Source organism: Cygnus olor, chromosome 5 (assembly GCF_009769625.2).
Source record: "Cygnus olor isolate bCygOlo1 chromosome 5, bCygOlo1.pri.v2, whole genome shotgun sequence".
In the NCBI taxonomy this organism is placed as follows: Eukaryota; Metazoa; Chordata; class Aves; order Anseriformes; family Anatidae; genus Cygnus; species Cygnus olor.
The window spans coordinates 14,141,302-14,163,275 of NC_049173.1; the positions used below are offsets into that span (position 1 = coordinate 14,141,302).

The window sequence follows — 21,974 nt, forward strand, 5'->3', positions numbered from 1 at the left end:
GAAGCATGTTCCCAGGAAGCAGAGACGAGTCATCAGCCTCAGCACACCTAGGTTCAAAGAAACAGTTAACAACCCTGGGTGAGCTCCTCTGACTGCTGTGTGTAGCCCCTGTGCATGACAGCAGCTATCAAGTGTGCTGCCATTGCTAGGCTGAACCTCTAGGCATTAAAATAGCCACTACAATCTCTAACATGGCTGTGCAGACTACATTTTCATGCATTTACACGTATTTGTAAAAATGCATTCTATTTATCTGACAGATAGCCATGACTGTGATAGAGAATTAAAACTCTAGAAAAAAAAATTTCCACTGGAGTTAAAAAAAGAATCTGTGGTTGGGAGTTTTTCAGTGTTTCATGTAATCACAGTCCTAATATTTGTACTAAAAAATGCATGCAAGACTGAAATCCTTCTGAACAAAAACGAGGAGAAAAGAAAAGGACTGACTGTGTGTGTATGTGTGTATAGGTATCTGCATACAGCCATACCTAAAATGGGCAGTGTGTGTTTATAGATACCTCCTTCCCCCTCTGTGTATGACTATACAGTTAGATATATACAGCCTGTGAGTGTATATACTACACTTAGTTAAAAAATAAAGACTTCTATTCATATCTGCCTTGATAAATGCATAAATGTACAGACAGTTTCTTGGCCACAACTACTGCATGCTTGACAGATATGGTCATCTCATACCAGACCTCACCTAGACCTGGGGCAAAGACAAATCCAGTTTGATTGATTGGGATATTGTGTATTCATTCATTAGTCCAGGCTTTGGCAGACAAGACCTGGCAGGTATCTTCTTGTAAGCAGACAGCTTTCCTGGTGTGGTCTTGGCTTTTCTGGCAGCTTTGCTGTGAAATTTTATACACTTCTGTGGCAGGGATTAAGGCTATCAGGACTCCAAGATTTCTCATATATTAGACAGCATATGCAGACTGAACCCACTGTATTCCCCATCCTGAAGAAAATTAAGTGTGTGCTGCTGCTGTTCGGCTGTCCTATACAGAGTGAGCAGAGGGTCTATTTTTCAAAGTTTCTTTTATAAAGAAAGCACCTGGAATTAGTAGTGAATTTCGTGTAAGATTCTCTTCCAATTGACTACAGCACAGTCCCCCAAAACTAGGGAGGTTTTAATATTCCCTCCAGCAAGAGGATTAAAATGAAAAGGACAACCAAAAGAGACAACCAGAAACCAATCCCAAACTTTCATTGGTAATACACGGTTTATAAGTCAATTACATATTGACAGAACAGGTTTGAAGGCTTAGAGATAGCTTACCTTACCCTTAAAGTTGGTATTAGGGTATGTAATTACTTTGGCTACTGAAACAGACAAGAGAGGAAAACACTGCTTATACTGGCCATTTCTTTCTTTATTTATTTTCATTCATTATTTTTCCTAGATAATAAATGCACTGCTTTATAAACTTGCCAAGAAAAATGTAAAGTCAATCATACTGCAGAGGACATGATTTTTTCAAAGAGAGTAGAATTAAGTACTCAGTAGTACTTAGAATTAAGAAGGGCCAAAGAGACTGAATTAAAATAAATGGTCTCCATTCTTATTTTCAGAAAACAAACAAAAATCATTGTGTAGTATTTAGCTAGTAAAAATACATTCACATCCACTAACGATCTTATTAAATACTTCCAGAGTTCAATAAAATCCCTTATTATAGATAAAAATCAGACCCAGATTTTTTTATAGGTAGAGATTCCTAATGTATGTAGTTCAAAAAGGAAAAAAAAAAAGGAAAAAAAAAGAAAAACGGTTATTAAAAACTGTTCATTTGTACTTTTAAAGCTTTCAGATGTATTAGGCTTTCAGAAGGAAAATAAAGAATGTAAATATTGCTGATCTGCTTCTTTTTTGTTTTTCAGTCAACATGTATTCTTTGTTTTTAATTAAATGAAGCTGACAGCATTACAGTCTCTTCACTCACACCCATCAAATGCCAGATCAGAACTAAGAACAGTTTTAGGCTCTGAACCTGGAAACGTTTAAATTTGTTGTGACTTTATGACTACTACTTGTCCCGTTGCCTTCACTGCACTGACTTTAATACAACTTCTCATTGTACAAGGAGTTAAACAGGTTTGTAAGTAATTACAAGCACAAAAAAATGAATACATTTATTGAGGTCAGTATGACATGACAGAGGAGGGATATCAATATTCTTTTGAAGGGACTCAGAGATGTATTATTATTAAATAATTAAAAATTACTAAATGATTCATGCTTTGTTTTGCTTTATTCATTCAATGTTTAACAGGTAGGATTTTCTGTTACTTGATTAAAGATAACTACATTTCCTGTGAGAGCATAGCCAAAATTATTGTGTAGTATTATCAAATAAAAGATTTGATAAAATAGACCCTTTGCAACTACTCACTGAACATACCTAATTTGTACCTGTGGAATCTTTATTCAGTTTCCTCAGGTCACTTGGATAAACAGTCTTTCAACTATTTAACAGCAATAGCTGTTCTATAACTACCCCCCATTTCAGTTTAGTAACTTTTGGTGTATGATTGATCACATACTATTCTTTTTTCTTCTTTTTTTTTTTTTTCATCAGATGCCTAAATCTTTTACAGTTGGAAGATGATGTCTTCCCATTAGCTGTAATTGGTGCTGGATCTCACTTCTAGAAGAAACTTAATTGAGTGTAATATAGTTCATACACAAATGTGTTCACCAACAATTATGCCAGCTCCTGAGAATAGCACCCATCCCTGGCACTAAGTGTCTTTAAAAAGCTCTAAAATACTGTATTGTCTCACAAGTACAATATAATACCAACCCATACCAGAAATCTCACAAGAAGAATCTCCAGCTTCAAAGCAACATGGAAATTGTTGAATTCAAGATTGTTATTAATTATGTCAATATTTATTTAGATAGCCAAGAAAAAATAGTGTAAATTTCTACCTCAGAGAATAGCAAATGAATAATAATAAAAAAGTGATTATTTATTATAACTATCTTATTTTAAGAGAATCTACTTACACTTTCTAGTAGTGTTGAGGTATGTGATATGTGCAGTCGACTACTTATACCTAATGGACACGTTTTCAGATATGGCTAGAACAGCTATATATGTAGGTAACCAGACAAATGACAGACAAGGCCATAAACAAAATGTGGTTGTATAGACTGGAATAGAGAAAAGTAAAGCATGCCCTACTTTTCAGATACTTATTTGGTAGAAAAATGCTACATCCTCATTGTATTGGCTGAAGTGACTTTTTAGGAAAAGCTCAAAGAAAAAATATTTTACAAAACAGGTAAAAATACTCTCGTTTGCTTGTTTAATGATTTAATTTTTTTTGTTTTGTTTCCTTTTTCTTTTTTCTAAGATGACTAGCACAAAAGACTTGTTTTTAATGCTGCCCGAGCATATGTGTAGCAAGCATGGAAAATGCAATGTAAATAATCGTGTAACAAGGATGTGTTCCCACAGTAAAATTGGACTCCCTGCTATATGTTTGTATTTAACTTGGTTCATTCTGGGCATATGTTTTTTAAAAAGCAGCAATTCCAGGGAATGGACGTTTGACAGGCAAAGCTGCTCTTAGAATTGGCTACCCCTTGGAGTACTGAAATGAGAGAGCTTTGGTTAGTGAATGTCATTGCATTGCCAGTTCGTCACCTATTATTATGTGAGTGACTTATCTAAGCAGGACTGCACTGTAAGAGAGCCCCCATTTAGAAAAATAACATCCTGACATGAGCAAAATGCTTTATTGTGTACCCAATCTAAATAAACAAGTTGAAGAGAAATCAGAGATCTACTCTCCTTCGTCCTACTAACCACAGAATATATAATGGCAGTGATGATGACCTTTTCCTCTTCATTGCATTTCTAAAGAGCAGAGGTTTATGTTCAAGGCAGGATGAGAGCACAATGTAGATCTTTCACACTGGGGACACAGAAGAGGACCAGGCAGACCAGTAAGATGGGACACAAAAAACTGCTATTTTTTCCTGTCTGCCAATGCTAGCCCATTCTGGAATCAGCAGAGCTGGCACAAGCACAACCCTGCTTCCAACAGTGGCATGGCATCTGTGCCCTTGCACAGTCCCAGTGCATTATGTCTGTCACAGGCACCATGGCTGCAGGAGGCCCTGCTAATTTGGCTCTCCTCCTCCTTCCTTCCCTCTCTGCCCAGTTTCCAGTTATGTGGACTATGACTTAATGCCATAATTCACCCTAGATAATTAATCCTCAAAACACCTCTCTCTTAAATGCATTATTTGCCCTATATTGCAGATGGTGAAAATAAAATACATTAAGTGGTTTGCCCACAGCTGCAGAAGAAATCTGTACTGGTTGGGATCAGACCCAATCAGATACACAGGACTGGCTCCAAACATGCAGGATACAGTTCACTCAAACAGTTCTGTAATTATGGATAATGTTTTAACTTCATTGTGATATCCACTTTTTGCTGTTTCTTATTCAACTATAATTTCCTTTAGTATTGGTTGGAAGGGGAAAACTGAAAACTTTATGTAAGAACATGGTATTATTGAACCCTGTGAAAAGGGTCTTAGAGCTGCACTACTCAGGAAAGATAGTAACTTCAAAGGTCAAAGGCTAATTCTGGACTGAGAACTAAGGCACAAATAGTTTTCATGACTTACCCAAGGGAGTCTGTGGCATTGCTGGAAACTGAACCCAGAATTTCTGAATCCCAGTCAAGTTCTATAACCACAAGATGACTTCAGGACTAGCTGTAACCTTCAACTGCCCCTGCCCAAGAATTCATCCAGGCGCCTCATAATCAACGAGAAGTAGTTTATTGCTCTTGATGAAGTACAGATAAATCTCTAAGTGGGTGAGTGTCAGTAGGAACCATGTAGTTTTTCTTCAATGAGACATAACCTGGCATACAGTGTATAATATTGCCTTCTCTTCCAGAGCAGTTTTCTTCTTTTTCCAGAGGTTTGTGAGTTTTTGAAGCTTCATCCAGTCGTGAAGGCATAAACAGGAAACAGGTTCCCATTGATTCAAGATAAAGATGAACCTTCTTTACAGAATGAGTATTTATTTATTTATTTATTTTTATTTTATTTTTTCCCGACACAGTTATTTTTCCAGAATTTAGAATACATAAAGATATTTTTAGGAAACTGCAGCATACGCCAAATACTTGCCTGAGTGCTTTATGACCTTATGGTGAGGCCTTGCTAAGGGGCAAAATGTTAGCAAAGAATAGTGCAGCATTCTGTTAGAGAAATATAATACATGGTTAAGTATTGTGTCACTAGAAAGCAAACCAACACATCCTTAATAAGAACAGTATTCCTGGGGGGAAGAAAAATACACACAAACACACAAAGAAGCTTAATAATTTTCCAGCAATGCATTTTACAGGAGTTCTTGGCCCCACAGAAGACTTATTAATCTATAATTTCTTTCTTGAAATAAACTAAGGTGATTCAACCCCAGTGGAGCCAGGTACTTCAGCAAATCCCTAACCTTAAATTCATAAGTAGTCCCACCAATTAAATATAATAATAAATTGAGTCTGAGTAACAAGCAGAATCAAGACCATGGAAAACAAACCAAAAAATAAGAGCAAGTGGCTACAAGGAAACACTGATCTTAATACATAGCTTTAAGGTTTGCTAAGAATTTTCATTAAGAGTCTTTTCCTTTCTTTCTGGGGAAAAGAAAAAAAAAAAAAGGCAAAACAAAACAAAGTTGCCTTTGGGCTTGACAGGATTGAAACTAAATCAAATTCTTCCATGGACAAGGTGCAATAGGAATACACCAGGCTTTTTTTTATCCTTGGATCTATTTTCTTGGGAAATAGCACTGGAGGAATAGGAACCTTTACTAAAAATTTATTGACAACATTTTATGGAATCAAATTACTTTCCCCTAAATTTTTATATGTACTAGCACTTCTGTGCATAAAGGACAGAATCTGCATAAGGCACCTCTTTGAATATAGAAGGTATGGTCAAGCTTAATAGAAAGATGTGGTAGGCAGCAATTCTATAAATAAAGTGGTGTAGAATTGTGCAAGACAATACCCAGGCTTTACTTAGTGCTGTAGCTGAAATCCAAGTTATACAATAAGATCTATTTGCCATAAATTTCTTTCCATGCTTAGTATGGTGGGGAAAGTGACATAAATAATTCTGCTTCCACTAATCTTAAAAATTAATATGGGAAGCTTCATGGAAAAGCTATGGGAAGAAAGTGAGGAAGAAAGAAGAAGAATTAAATGTAATTGTTCTGTTCTGCCATTCAGAAGCACGACTTCAGTAAGATACTTAAGCACTTGTTTAACTTTCACTGCATATGTGTTTCTATTAAATTCAATAATCCCTGCTGAATAAAAGAGCTTGTTTCCACAACTTCAATTGGTGATGCACTGTAAGAAAGAAACATTGAAATTCAGGTTTGCCTGGCACACCAGGCTGTCATTAATCTCACATTGCAAGGCCACAAAGTCTTTAATTAATAGAAGATTGTATTACCAAAGTTAAGAATGAAAATCATAGCACTTTGTTTAACTTTCATGTTAACACGTGACCACTGCTACAGGGAATACTTAACTTGTGATCAGTTCACATGATAGTCACAGATTCAAGAGAGAAAACAAATATTTGATCAGATGAGTATGAAATATTCTTAACAAAATCTATTATCAATATTTTAATAACACTAAGTTTTCATGAATAATCAATAAACATTGAATAATCAATAAACATGGCAGGACAGATTCAGTACATAATCTTTCTATAAGATAGTGTACTTGAGTGGCTAGAAGCAATTGAATTTTCACCAGTGCTTTTCATAAGAAACATTAATGTTGTATATTCAAGGCTACTTAACGACAGTGCTCTGGTATTTCCTCTGTTTAGTGTCGGTTCTATGTACATCCATATGGGGCTCATCAAAATCTACTGTGGAGTGACTGATCCACATTTTGGCTGAATACAAGAGCAACTGAACTTCTCCTGTGATGCTGTAAAATGAAATGAGTAATGTTACAGTCAAAAGTAATTTACAGTCTGTAGATTTAAGCCTTGTTTATATACATAGTTGCTGCAGTTTAATTAAACTTGTGCCAACCTCCATTTGGACATCCTTCTGTTTTAGTCGGTTTAGTTTAAGCCTATTTTAAGTGACTTACAAATAATCCAAAATATGAGTGTCCACACACAGCCTTCTGTACTATCTTAACAAAATGAATTTAAAGTCAGATTTTAATTGATATCAGTACACCTCAACAAATTGCCAAGTCTCAGATACAGAAGGGACTATATGAGATGCTCCAAAGGATGAAGGCCCACCTGATATCTATTAGTGGGAAGTGCAATGCAATAATTTAGGAGCTAAAAGGAGTACAGATGGAAGACATTAAGTGAAACTAACAATAATTACAAAGACTAATAATGGGAAGAGAAAAACCCAACTGAGGTTGAACCAGACTTGTGACCTTATGTATGTCTCCTGTATGATGGTCAGTTTGAGCCAAATCCCAGGTACCTACAAGTAGACATGTAGGGGTGTCCCCCCCAGATTTACCTCACTGCTTTCCACATTGATAAAACAAAATTTGGAAGACAAGGAATCTGTGGTAGAAGCAGCAGGCACTGGGATGAGATTTTGCTAGGCTCCCTGCTTTGTTATTCCTCCTTATAGCAGAAACAGCACCTGCTGGTAGGAGAAGACAAAGCCTTTACAGAGAAGAATCTCTTGTTTCTTGCTAACTTGCAGTTCCCCTGGAGCAGGGTGGAAGACAGATATTTACAGCAGGCAATAAAGAGTATGCATAAAGTCCATCTGGGGCAGGCCAAATATATTTTATTGAATCAAATTACCCTGGATTTCCCTGAGAAATCTGTAGTTCTGGCCTTGCTTACTATATCGGCACAAATTCTTCATCCTGATGGCAATAAGATTGTTCCATGTACGGCTGCACAGGAAGCTACTGAAGGGTTCCTACAGGCTATTACTTCATGTAAACTTATTCTCTTCACTCATGCCATCATTGCTAATTATAGGAGCAGGATGCCAGCAGATGATATCAGAATTTTCCAGAAATATAAGGACTGGTGCACTTTCTATTCCCACCTAATTCAACAGTGGTGGTTTGCACTTGCTGCCAGACAGCAAATATTCTAATTTCAATTGACTTGAGGGGAAGTTGTACAGGCTGAAAATGTAGGAGAAAAGGGCCAGTGAGACAAGGACTTAGATGGATTCTAGTGAGGCCTTTCAAAGACTGATCAAATCAGGAGATGATCTTTTTGAACCATTAAGAAAGAGAATCCAACCATCTGGGTTGTCCTGATAATTTATGATAAAGGATAAATCCTCTATATTACATCTATCCTGTGGGCATATACATTTTATTTTAAGTGGTAGCAATTAAGAAGTTGAATAGTTGTAACATTGGTACTTAAGATCATCATTTATGCACTGTAGGGTCCTCAGCACACCTTGCTTCACAAAGGCTGTACAAAATGTGAAAGCATCGGAGACTGTATCAGGAAAGCATGTATACATATGCTTGTATACATGACATCCACATGTCATGTCATGTACATCCACATGATACGCATGACATGACATCCACATTGACATAACAGATTAAATATCTTCATAAATTAAAAGATGTACTTAAGAAAAATTCTTAGATGCTTTCCTATGAAACACCCTATGAGCTGGAGCCTGGAACTCAATGTCAATATCACATATATATATATTTCTAAAGACACCAAAAACATCTCACAGGTTACTGCTGTATGGTAACTGAAAGGATTCATTGGCTAATTAGCTTTGAAAGTTGTTGGTTGGACAAGCATTTCTGTAGTGAGGATACCTAAAGAAAGTGGTTGATTAGCTTTACAAATTGACAAGCGTGTTGAGATCTGTATGAAATCAGACCCTGATACAGTCTTCCTTGCCCTAACATAATTTATGTATTTGATGGTCTGAGCCACTAGGGAATAGATACTTAACACATATCCTGCTGGCGTCAGAAACAACGAAAAAAAGTATTAACCCAGGCTTTGCAAGTATTTGATTTTCTTTCCCAAGCAACAAAGAAAGAGGATCAAATCCTATCATTGTATTGACCTTAACAATAAATGTGTCAGCGTATTCATATATCGTTTGCATGTAATGAATAGCAGAGCATCCTGCTTTAAATAGATAAACAGGTAATGGTTAGGACCGTCTCCTATGGAAAGTTATATGTTACACAAACACAGTCATAAAATATGTTGCAGGCTTTATTTTAATCAAGACTAATGTTAGAACATATGCACTCCTTTGTCAAGACTGCTTCTTTCTGTCTGCAGGCAATTGCATTTTTACACTTGAAAGAAAAGGAGCAAAAAGGATATTGAACTGAGGAAAGTTTGTTGCCTATATTATTCTTTCAGGTGTATTTGGTACATGCAATCCACTGTGCTGCAAATCTAAAAGTTATTGCATGTTAAGGTAGGACTGAATCAAAGCCCTGTTAATATATGCCAGTAGACTGAACTCTGGAAAATTCTTAGTTCTAGATGCTTACACCTGGATTCAAGTCCATTTCTAAAAACTGCTTATGTAATCTAAAAAAAGACACAGTTGTGACAGTCCAGACTTGAGAGAGGTCATTTTATTCCATTGGCACAGATGATCTATTTTGTGTATGGATTAAATTCTGCTGTATGTGTATCCAATTTTCAAGGCGATGGTGCACATCTTGGCTACGTGGATTCCTGCTTAGATCCAAACCAGGATTCCTTAGTATTAAACTATTGTTCCTCTTTAGCCACAATGGCAGTGAAATTGCTGATTCCCTCCAAATCTGGCACCAGAGAAGTGTAAGCCTAGAGGCAATACATAAAGAATGCAAGGTGAGATTTTTGGATATATATATATATATTTTTTTTTTTTTTTTCCACAGGAATATTGAATGGTGGGTGGAAATGATTTTACCTCAGAGGATTTGCATTCATGGTTCTGGGCTTGTCCTAAAACAACCAGCAACATCCAGGAAAAAATAGGTGGGCATGCTGTCAATCAAGCTGACTTACCCTGGGCTGTTGTTTTCCATGCTTCCCTCTCTCAGTCTGTTTTACTGTGTCTTACATTTGCAACGCAAGATTTGGGGGCAGAGGTGGGGTTAGAGCATCTGCCTGCTCCATGTTTGCTTGTGACCAGGAAAGTGGGGTAAAGCATTATGTCTCCCAGGTGCTGCTGAAGTGTTATTTCTGTTGACACCAAGTCTGACAACTGTGATGTTATTTGCAGGTGATTAAAATATAGAAAGATCCAAAACCGTGTGGAGCTGAGTCATTTTCACTCCTCTTGATTTGAATGAGAATACTACAACTAACCAATGAAACTATCAGCCTGCAGGCTTCAAATGCACAAAAGGGAAAGTTTGTTTTCTCACAGCACAATAATTAAATTGTGAAACTCATTGTCACATCAAGTAAAGCTGGCTAAAAGTAAAAAGGCAGTTAAGAACAGATTAGACAAATTTATGGATGATAGGACTGTTGGTGTCTATTAAGCTCAATGGGGCAGATGCAAAACCAGGCTCATGAAATTCCTTAGATTATGTCTGTGAGAAGCTGAGCAGGAATAGCTGGGGCAGGATCTCTTTGTTTAAAGCCTGTTCTTATTTTTTTCCCCATGTAACCTCTACGCACTGGTGCTGTAGACAGAACAGCAGTCTTAATGGAATATTCAAACTATGGCCTGAATCAATATAGACACAGCACTCCAGACATGGCCTCACACTTGCTGAGTAGAAGGGAAGAATGTCCTCCCTCAACCTGCCGGCAATGCCTAATGCAGCCCAAAATACCATTAGCCTTCTTTGCAGCAAGGTCACATTGCTGGCTTATGCATCAAATGATGTAGATAGCACATAGGAGAGCACATGTCATCTTACGTGTTCTGGTAGACTCGCTCTTTCCATGCATGGAACCCCACCAGAAGTGGTGTTTTAGTGATCATGTAAACATGTATATGTAGTGTTGTGCAGTGCTAACTCGTCAGCTCAGCTACAGGATGTGTATGGAATGGTCAGGTGCAAAAACGCCTCCAATAGTGCCCAAGGGCATCATTTTAGGGATAAAATGAGCTGCTCCGTCTTTACATACTTTTAATTCTTGGCCTCTCTGAGAAGAGTGCCAGCAAGGCTGACGATTAATGCCAATTGTGGAGGACTTTTGAAGTTGGCCAGTAATTTAATTGCTGTCTAATAGGTGCAACTTGGAAGTCTGGGAATTTTGTGGTCTCATAACTCTCCCTTTCGTCCCCATTCTAGCCCTGCCATTTCACTGGGTTGTTTCATCAAGGGAAGTAATTATAAAAGCTGATAGCAGTTTTCTCTAAATTGTTGGCAGGGAGCCAGCATTATGCTACAGAGGTGCGGTGCACTGCATCAAGTGGTTGCACTGAGTGACGCTCTGTAATGATGTGATGTGGCTATGTGATTAAATACTGGCTTCCTGCCGAATCATTCTCCCTGGGAAACAATTGTCACTGCACTTAGCATCTCTCCCCATTTTAGAGCAATGTGCCCTGCTTTCACCAGAAGAGAAAGGCTTTATTGCGAAGAGTGAAAACCTGATGTCTTTAACTGGTGCCTTCTTGAGATAAACTCTCCCTGAGGCCAAGGGCATGAAGGTTTGGCCTCAGAAAGGTTCATTTTCAGTGTGTTATCATTAAAAAATAGTGAAGAAAAGCCACATCAGGTAAAACAATTTTTGCTCTTTCCCAACTAGTCCTTCCATTCATTTTCCTCTCCCGCCTGCCATATCCCTTCCACACTCCTTCATCTAGAGGCTACTCCGTACATTTTTTGAGGAAGGGAAAAAGTCCGTTTTTAAGATCTTCCTCTATATGTACAACATCTTAAAGGAACTATCCAAATTGGCTCCAAACAACTGCACAAAGTACGGAGAAAAGCTCACCCCTTGATGTAGGATAAAATTCCTTCTGGGCAAAGATGAGAGAATGCCAAAATAAAGCTAGTGGTCCTCTGCTTATATCAAACTCCCTTGGAAAGACTGCCAGAATGAGAGATCGTTATGTTTATAAGTCCATATATGCACATAACATAAATAAAAAGCTCTGGCAATTACCTAATTAATCCCCATTGACTTATTAACCTTAAGGGCCAAAACAGCTACTCTAGATCCCCAGAACTCGATGGAAACACATCTCCTGCTCTGAGCCAGAGCACCCACTGTCCTTGACAGACAGAGGTCTGAATCAGAGACAGAAAAGAGGGGGGTGGTCATCTCTCTTATACAGCTAGCACCATCTAGTGACAGCTACTAAAAGGACCTCCAGCAGGCTGTAACATTAGGAACCACAGTATCCACAAGTGCCCATTTTTGGCAGCAAGAGAAACGCAAAAATTTACGGAAAAGAGAAAACTTTTTTTTCCTCCCTTTAATGTTCTACCTGTATCAAAATAAGTTCCATATGCACAGTTTTAGGCATACCTTCGGCAGTCATAATGTGATCAATGAAGCCTCCCCACAAGTGCACAGCTGCCGCATGCTTCCAATATTGGCAGGCACGTCAAAATTACAATGCACACTGCTCGCATATTGAGCACTGTAATCAGTCCTGGAGGCACTGATAGGTATGTTTAAGTGTACAGCACGAAGAGAAGATCTGAATCAGAACCAAATGAAAACTTCTAAGGCACAGATGCTATGGACAGGTCCATAAACATGCACAAAGCCGTACTCCATCAGTGGGACACAACTGTGTCCTTTTAGGATACTGTACTGATATCAGTTAAGTAGATTTATATGAATGCACATAATTTCTGAACCTCAGTGATGACTATCTGTTATCAAGGGGAAATTATGAAGTGTGATGGCATGTAACAATCTACTCAGGGTCATATTACTAACTCTTGCCTTTGAAGATTATAGGTAAGTAGATATTAAGTTAATGTTTTTGTTGGCAAGTTCTTTGTTTTCTCCTTGCAGTATTCTCCTGAATACTCTTTACTAAACCTGTCAGGATATTGATAAAGAGGAAGTTGTTCAAGCCCTGAAACTGGCAGTACTTTCCTAAGACTTCCTTCACAAACAAACACAAATTCTCTCAGTTAAACAGATACAACTCTTCTGAAATTGCTTGAAAAAGTGTCCCTATAACATCTTAGAATTCTTTTCTTTCTGACATACTGCTTCAGGAGTTAAAAGACCCAGCATCTCTACTCATTAAGAAAGCCTGGAACATCATAAAGTTTCCTTCCCAATTATGGCTAAATAAAAGGCATATATTTTATTACTGCAAGCTTTGCATTTACAATATCTGAAAGAAATCTTAATAAGCAGCAAATTATGAATTGCATACATGAAAAAAATGAATAAAAATAAATGAAAAAAATGAATTGCATGAATTCATTTTCACTTGTTCTTACTCTACCACCTTTCAGAAAAATATCATTGTCTATGACAAAATAAATCCAGTCAGACCAAAGAGATTGCCCACATCTTTAAAATGGGTCAGAGCCTTAGCTAAGGTTAGCAGGCATAATGTACCCCAGATGAGACTCTGACTTCAGGTTCCTTTATTTGGGAATAAAACATTCACTGTGAAGAGATCATCATCTTCTATCTGATATATATTTTTTCATGCAGGTGCTAAATAAATGATTATGTGATTTATCTCAAACTTACCATTTGAGATTGTTCTGTAGTTTTTATATTGAAAAAACGTGCTGAATATGTATCATCTGAATGGGAGTCTGCCCTAACATGGCTTAGGGCAGATATGCTTTGAACAGCCTCAGAAACTTTAAAATCATCTTACATCCCACAATCTGCTCATAGATTATGGCATGCAAGAGATCTTGTCCAAATCTCCCCAGCACACCTCATTTGAGACAGGTGATCACTCATTTCTAATGTAAACCTTCATACACTTCATCTAGATTTTGCACACTTTATCTTGTATGTGGAATGAGAAGTCGATCCAGAACAGGAACCTTAAAACAGAGACTGTCAAAATAACTATTTACACAATAATAACACAATCTGGAGTGCTCTATTTTTTCTGTCTTAAAAAGCCATTTGGAGAGAGAGAGAGAGAGGACCTTCATTCTGTCAGCTTTGTCTTTGTAACCCCAAATTAGGGGTCTTATCAAATCAAGAGCTATGATGCTGCTTGATATCACGCCTTTGCAAGTACACACAGGGGTGACTCTGAAGGCAAAAAATGGGGATGTGAGCCTCTGGCTCTCTAGCTGTAATAGCCTCTCATGTCGTTGCTGTTCCCTGTCATGCATCTGCATCACTCCATGCAGTGTGCATGAGCAGGACTGTTGTTGTCTTTGAGACAGAAAAATTACCCCCAGCTCCAAGCATTTAACCAGGTGTGTATGTAGAGGGGTTGGGGGGGAGAAAGAGAGAGAGAGAGAGGGAGAGGGAGAGAGAGAGAGAGACAGAGAGAATGATATCCTACTTGACAGTGGACCAGTATAAATTCATTTGCTATTGATTTCTTTATCCAGAAGCTTGATCTTCCCTATTCATTTCTCATACGTAAATGGGAACCAGCATGCCTCTTCTGCATTAATAAAAAAAAAAAATTAAAGTATTAATCAAAATCAGATAAATGAGGCAAAAAGCTCAACCCTGCCCTTATGCCTAACTAATTATTTTGAACAGCTCTGGTCTGTTCACCTCTGTGCTGAGTTGGTAATGTATCCCCCTTTGGTCGATTCAAGATCTCTAGCAACACCTATGGGAGAGTCTTTAATTAATCCTCTGTTACTGTTGTAATTGCATTATCCTGAGGGAAAGGCTGACTAGCCAGGAATATTATTTTAAACATATACTGTAAACAACATATGTCCTCAGGAGAGTTCAGTTAATACAACTATTTTGACCCTTTCACTGCTGGGTGCTTAATGGTTTATTTTCATAACCACTAAAAAGAGTTTTTTTCCTTTTCATGTAGGGGTTATTTAGACTTCATGCTTAAAAACTATGTAGAGAAATTACATATCTACCCACCAAATAAATAATTGCTTACAGGCTGCTTACAGTATTTCTAGCTAGATGAAGAAGGCACTAACATTTTGCTCTATTCCAGTCTACGGTCTCATTATGAAACACAGCCCTTTGTAAAAACAGATTTCTCTAACAGTGTCATAACCTTTGCCTCTGCTATACCTTCCATATATGCTGCAAAGCAGTACGATACAACCCAGCAGGATCTTCTTGTTCTCTTCATTTCTTTTACACATTTGATGTAAAGGCAGGATTACACGTCCTTTGGAGCAAGAGAGTGGGAGCCTGGAGTGCCACTCCCGGTCTCGCAGTTCTTCCATGAATTTTGTCAATTGTAAAAAGTTAGCAAAATTTCACGTCTGGCTCTAAATAATTTGTTTTCTAAAAATACAAGGACTTTTTTATATTTTAAACTTTGTTTAACATTTTAAATGAATTTTTCTTCAGTGTGCTTCTCCATGCTTCTTTCACAAACTTTCTGTTATCAAGAAAGAAATATGCAATGTCTAATGCTTGCATTTACTCATGGCAAAAAGGGGCAGACTGTTGCCCAGCATGCTGGGAGGCTATGTTCAAATCTGCAAAGTGGCAGAGAATGTCCTGTGGAAATTCTTATGTAAGTGCAACATATTTTTAGCAAGGACATAAAAATATAAATAAATAAAAAGAAGAGGAAGCAAAATAGGACTTTGGAGCTGTTTTCTGTTAGAATGCCTTGACCATTTGTTTAAACCTCTATTTTTTTACTTCCCTGATCCACAGATACCAGTAATGACAGGTGCAGTATAAAGAGATCAATGTGCTTGATTAAACACACAGGATTATGGAAGGTCAGTCTCTGGCACAAACTTTAAAGCCTTCACTTGTTTCAGACACTATCCAATAATGTCTCAAAAGCATGGGTGGATTTACCCTGTTTTCTGATTTCAAGGAATGATATGACAGACACAGCTGGTCACTGCTTGGTGAACATTTCCCCTCCTAAACATATAATTTTTCTAATTTGTGAGTCAACTCCTTTATAAACAACAGCTTTCTAGTACAGTCATTGTGCCAGCTCTGTAAATATTTTTCTGCACTCTGAAATCTCGGCCTGTCCCAGGACCTGAAGAGCTTCTCAACATGCCTATTCAGATGCACGTTCAAGCAAACATCTCTTCTCTTCATTTTTTTTCCCGAAGTTTTTCAACAAACTTACCTAAAACTTCAGAATGAATATTGTTTGCAGGACAAACAGAATGAAATAAATCTTCTCACTGGGCCAGTTTGGGAAATTAAACATTGATTGGATTGCACCCTGAAAAGCATGAGGAAAACAGACGAATAGAGACAAACAAAACACAAGTGGCATAAACTCATTACCTAGAATGGGCGGATTAAAGGCTCTTAGGCTCAACAGGCCTAAGCTGAGCCCTTCCTCATGACTCTCCCTGAACAAGTATTATCAGACCAAGAAAAACAATGACAAAAAGTAAACAACTTTAATGACTTGTATAAAGCCAGAAAGACACATTATATCACGAGAAAGAAAAAAATAAGAAAAAAAGGTTTTGTAGTGAAATCATGTTTTCCACAGTGTGAGAAGATCATGGCCACAGTTAAATCATACAGGATTAGACCATAATGTATGAAAAACCTTTTTACAAACAGAAATATTTTCTCTGGATTTAGTAGAAGGTTCAACTGTAATTAATTTATAAAAGGAAAAAGCAAGCAGTACATTTCTTAAACTAACGGTCCTGAGAATATAGTATGTGTATCTCTCTTCTGGAAAATTTATTAAGCATTAGGAGGGGGGAGGGAGAGGAGGAGAAAGAGTGAGAGAGAGACCAAATTGAATCTCTCTGTTCTTGCCAGTTTTTGCTGCTGTGGTGAATTATCACAAACTTCATAAATGTAAGTAAAATGGGACCCTTCAAGTCTCAGTCACTTTATTTCAACAGAATGTAACCATATTCCAATTTGCACTTGAATTAATGGGAGACTACATAGCTTTGAAAGTCTTAAAGTGCATGTCACACCTATTATAACACATTTTATTAATCAGTGACTTACATTAAGAAAGACCATCCTGCCCAGCTTTCTGCAACTCTTTCAGGAGAATAAAATAAAAAAAAAAAAAAAAAAAAGAAAGAGAAAAGAAAAAAAAGAATAAAAAATGAAAAAAAAACTTATTTGTTCTTTGCATACAGTAGCGCAACAATATCACAACCTGGTTCTGTTAAACAGACACATTAGGAATGTGCTATGTCGAACATTCAGCTCCACTTAAATCAACTTCACTAGCAGTTAATGCTAGATATATTATTTTTTTTAAGAACACTAAATGTTAGTTCTTTGATATCAAGGGCTTCTTCCTCTTCCTCTTTTTTTTTTTATTTTTTTTTATTTTTTTTATAATGTATGTATTATCCTGCATGTCCAAGATCCACTAGAGCAAACGTATCCTATCTCCCTTTGATGTTGTCAAATATTAGGATTGGCTTCTGACAATGTTGATATAGTGCTGTTAGTCAATATTCATAGGTGTAACACAAAATGTTCAAGAAAACCCTGATACATAATGGGAACGTTGGTGTGATACACAGTATGTAACAATGGAAAAAAAGAGATTTTCACATACAACAGAGCAATGCAGGCATCATCACTTTGGGTGCCCTGATACTAGTATATTTTCATGAAGTAGAGAAACATAAGCAAGAATTTCCTCCTTTTATTTCCATTTGATTGCCTGGGAGAGTGGGACCATTATGCCTGTAATAGCAAAAGTATTAATAACTTCTATGAACATATATTATCCATATTCATTATAACGAATATAGATTAGAGGAACTATATATAGAAATCACTGTTTCGCCTTAGTGCAGTGGGAATATTGGATAAGATTTCCTTATCTACATAAGGAAAAGAGCAATATAAAGGGATTTGAATTGGCAACCAGGCCAACTCTGGGAATATTTATACACATGAGCTTTGTCTGATAATATTTATGTACATGTGGCAAAGCAGCCCACAACTCTTCACAAACTTTTGAGAGCCATTCAACACCACTTCCAAATGAAAAATAAATATCAGTCCCATTACCTAGACTCCTTTCATGCATTTCTCATTTTCTAAGATAAACCAGTATCATTTGCAAAATGAGACAATATTTTTTGATTACGTTTGCATACAACCATTAGGTTAAATTCTACCATCTCAAGTACATGAGTGGCATGGACTCATAGTTGAGAACCTATAGGAATTAGAGCTGGAAAAGACTCAGCAGCATGGAATGTCCCAGTGCTATAAATTGGAGTGTTTTGTCCAATTCAAGTTTAACTTGAAGCAAGCAATCAGACTTCTGACTCCTCTATTGGGAGCCTTTTCAAAACGTTATTGAGTAGACCTTTCTACTGAAAAGGTTTCCTGATACTAACTCTAAATGTTCCTATTCTCAGCTTCATCTCTCCTCTTCCCACCCCTGACTAGTATCAATAAACAACATAACACACAAAGAACCTGACCTTCCAAAACTGTAATATATAGCACTTTCCACAATACAGTGTGCCAAACAAACAGGCTATAAAGACAGCAATAGATGTTTTTAATTTTGTTTATTATTCATTTGTTCATTCTATGAGGCCTCACATAATGTCTGTGGCTGACCTTGAATTAAATTACATCCCCACTCTGCTTACATTTCCCTGATGCACCAAACAAACAGCAGAATGCAGAGCATGGCATTTCGGCATCTTCATTACTTCTTTGTACAACATAAACTGAACCATTTCTTCTTGCTTCTTGTGGAACATTGACAAGCTGTTGAAATTTCTTACATCAGACAAATGGACTTTATTATACAAGAGAGCACTTCATAAGTGCAAACCTTTGGGGATGACAAAAACCCACTGAATTCTCCACTTTCCACCAAAGCTGCCAGCAATTTCCTGGTTTTGGCAGACTTACTAACAAAATTTTGTTAGTGAAGGCAGAAACTCTAAGCCTAAGTCCAGTTGCTGCCAGTCTGCCACACACAGAAAACAGATCTCAGCTTTCACATTTGATCATTGTTTGAAGGTGCATTTAAAAGCTTACATACGGGGGAGTTTCTTTCTATAGTCAGAACATTTAATCCTACTGATATCCAACCCATTCTGAAAGAGACATAGGTTTATGGCAAGTCACTTCAAATTAAATTGATGTGTTATTTCATTTCTTAGGTACAAAATGAGGGTTTGATCCTAAAAGATGTCAATCATCCTCAAAACTGAGGATTCCCTGAACACACTGATGAAAATACTTAACACCTTCCAGGTTAGAGTCCTTAATGCTATTAAAAATGTTTTCACTTACCACACATACAGAAATCTGTATGCTTTCACCAGTCTTGGACTTTCCAGGAAAATATTCAGCAGAGATTTACAGTTATTTAAATGAATAAATTACCATGTTCAACTGAAACTGCACAACTGATGTTAGTGAGTGAGGTTGGAGATGGAGATCATGGCAAAATCAAAGACAGAAAAGATCACCAAATGCTGCTTCCCATCCAGGGCCTTCACCTTTAGCATGCAGAGTGTCTTATGAGTGGTTAGATACTTCTTCTGTGCTTATAGATATCAGTGTATTATTTTACGAAGTGAGGCATGTCAGAAAACACTAAGGGAACATTAATTTCCAAGAAGGAATATAAGAATTGTTGAGAGAAAAGCTCTTCTATTTGTTATCTAGAAAATCATTCAATAGGTGTGGGGCTCTGGTGGTGGTGGTTTTTTGGCTTTTTTTTTTTTCCCACCGGTGAGATGCTACAGAATAACCCCTGCCTTTATGAAAAAGATATCTATTGGTTTGCAAGAAAGTGGCATGTGTCTCCAGGAGGACTCTCTGTAAGTACAAGCCAGAGAACATAGCTGCTAGTCCTAACCCTTCATTTTTATAGACAGCTCATTGTTTTTCTCTCTGAACTAGGTATGATGAATTTTGTTCATTAAACCAAGTTTAATTTTGTTTGCCAGCCTTTTTGGGGGCACAATACAAGGCATGTATCTGCACTCATAGTTGACACACTGCTAGTGATTGCACTTTGTGTATACACAAGCTGCAGTGTGAAGCAATTGTGCCACTAGCTGGGTTCAATCCCATTGTGATATCATAGGCTATGCAGTGCTTAAAAGATTGATAGTTGGAGACGCAAGAAGACAGAAAGCTCCAGAAGTAAAAATAAATCGTGAGGCTTCTCTGGCAACTGGAAACTTGAGTGGAGCAGGCTAAAGAGACATACAGTGTCTGGAGAAGGAGAATGGCCTGGAATAAAAATGCAAGATAAATATTTATAATATCATGGACAACCTAATGTAAGGGATTTGAGTTAGTGCCTTAACATACCTGCCAAGGTTAATTTTTCCTTCCTGAATTCAAATATCTGTTGCTGCCCAGTTATGCAGAGGGTTATGTAGCTCTCTAAAGGTGTATGCAACAAATAGTAGGAGATTGAGTATAGAAAGACAAGCATTTTAACTGAGCATCCCCAAAACTGTTTTCTTTTACTTTTCTTTTTTTTTTTTTTAAGATGAAAGAAAAAGCAACGTTCAATTTGTTTAACTCTTACTGAACAGGGTCCTTAAGAACTCTTGTCAACTATTTGGAGGACATATCACAAAACTTTAGTTCATATGGGCTCAGGATTTGAAGAATAATTTTTTACAGTCTTTCTAATACACTGGAATTTGTGCTAGATTCTCTGTATCCAACACTGTCAAATAAAACCAACCTTCCTTCTTTTTACCTACCCACAACACACACACACACACAAATAAAAATGGAAAATGCTTTCCATCATTTATTGGCAGTCCTGGCTATCAGGAGAGGTCCCAGGCGACTGGCGACTAGCAAATGTGACGCCCATCTACAAGAAGGGTCGGAGGGTAGACCCGGGGAACTATAGGCCTGTTAGTTTGACCTCAGTGCCAGGGAAGCTCACGGAGCAGATTATCTTGAATGTCGTCACGAGGTACTTGAAGGGCAACCAGGCGATCAGGCCCAGTCAGCATGGGTTTATGAAAGGTAGGTCCTGCTTGACGAACCTGATCTCCTTCTATGACCAAGTGATGCACCTGGTGGATGAGGGGAAGGCTGTGGATGTGATCTACCTTGACTTCAGTAAGGCTTTTGACACTGTTTCCCACAACATTCTCCTCAAGAAACTGGCTGCTCGTGGCTTAGACTGGCGTACGCTTTGTTGGGTTAAAAACTGGCTGGATGGCCGGGCCCAAAGAGTTGTGGTGAATGGAGCCAAATCCAGTTGGAGGCCGGTTACTAGTGGAGTCCCCCAGGGCTCAGTGCTGGGGCCGGTCCTCTTTAATATCTTTATCGATGACCTGGATGAGGGGATCGAGTGCACCCTCAGTAAGTTTGCAGATGACACCAAGTTAGGTGCGTGTGTTGATCTGCCCGAGGGAAAGGAGGCTCTGCAGGAGGATCTGGACAGGCTGGACCGATGGGCTGAGGTCAACTGTATGAAGTTCAACAAGGCCAAGTGCCGGGTCCTGCACCTGGGGCGCAACAACCCCAAGCAGCGCTACAGGCTGGGAGATGAGTGGCTGGAAAGCTGCCTGGTGGAGAAGGACCTGGGAGTACTGGTTGATAGGCAGCTGAATATGAGCCAGCAGTGTGCTCAGGTGGCCAAGAAGGCCAACAGCATCCTGGCTTGTATAAGAAGCAGCGTGGCCAGCAGGTCTAGGGAGGTGATTGTCCTCCTGTACTCGGCTCTGGTGAGGCCACACCTTGAGTACTTGTCCTGGTTTCAGTTAGGACAGAGTTAATTTTCCTCCTAGTAGCTGGCAGGGTGCTATGTTTTGGATTAGAATGAGAAGAGCGCTGATAACATGCTGATGTTTTAATTGTTGTAGAGCAGTGCTTACACCAAGCCAAGGACTTTTCAGCCTCTCTCTGTCCTGCTAGCGAGCAG

At 38.1% G+C, this 21,974-nt stretch overlaps 1 long non-coding RNA gene across 2 annotated transcripts in view; it reads right to left on the reverse strand.

The window, feature by feature from the left end:
- Positions 1-9,053: 9,053 nt before the first annotated feature.
- The window catches only part of LOC121071412, a 52,719-nt gene continuing 39,798 nt past the window's right edge, over positions 9,054-21,974 (reverse strand). The window contains exons 2-3 of one of the 2 annotated variants that reach the window (XR_005820577.1): positions 16,224-16,322; positions 9,054-9,856 (exon numbers count right to left, since the gene is read on the reverse strand). This is a non-coding gene — a long non-coding RNA (uncharacterized LOC121071412). Of the gene's footprint in view, positions 9,857-12,458; positions 12,621-16,223; positions 16,323-21,974 lie in introns of those variants that run through there. The other variant, XR_005820576.1, reaches the window with a different exon arrangement.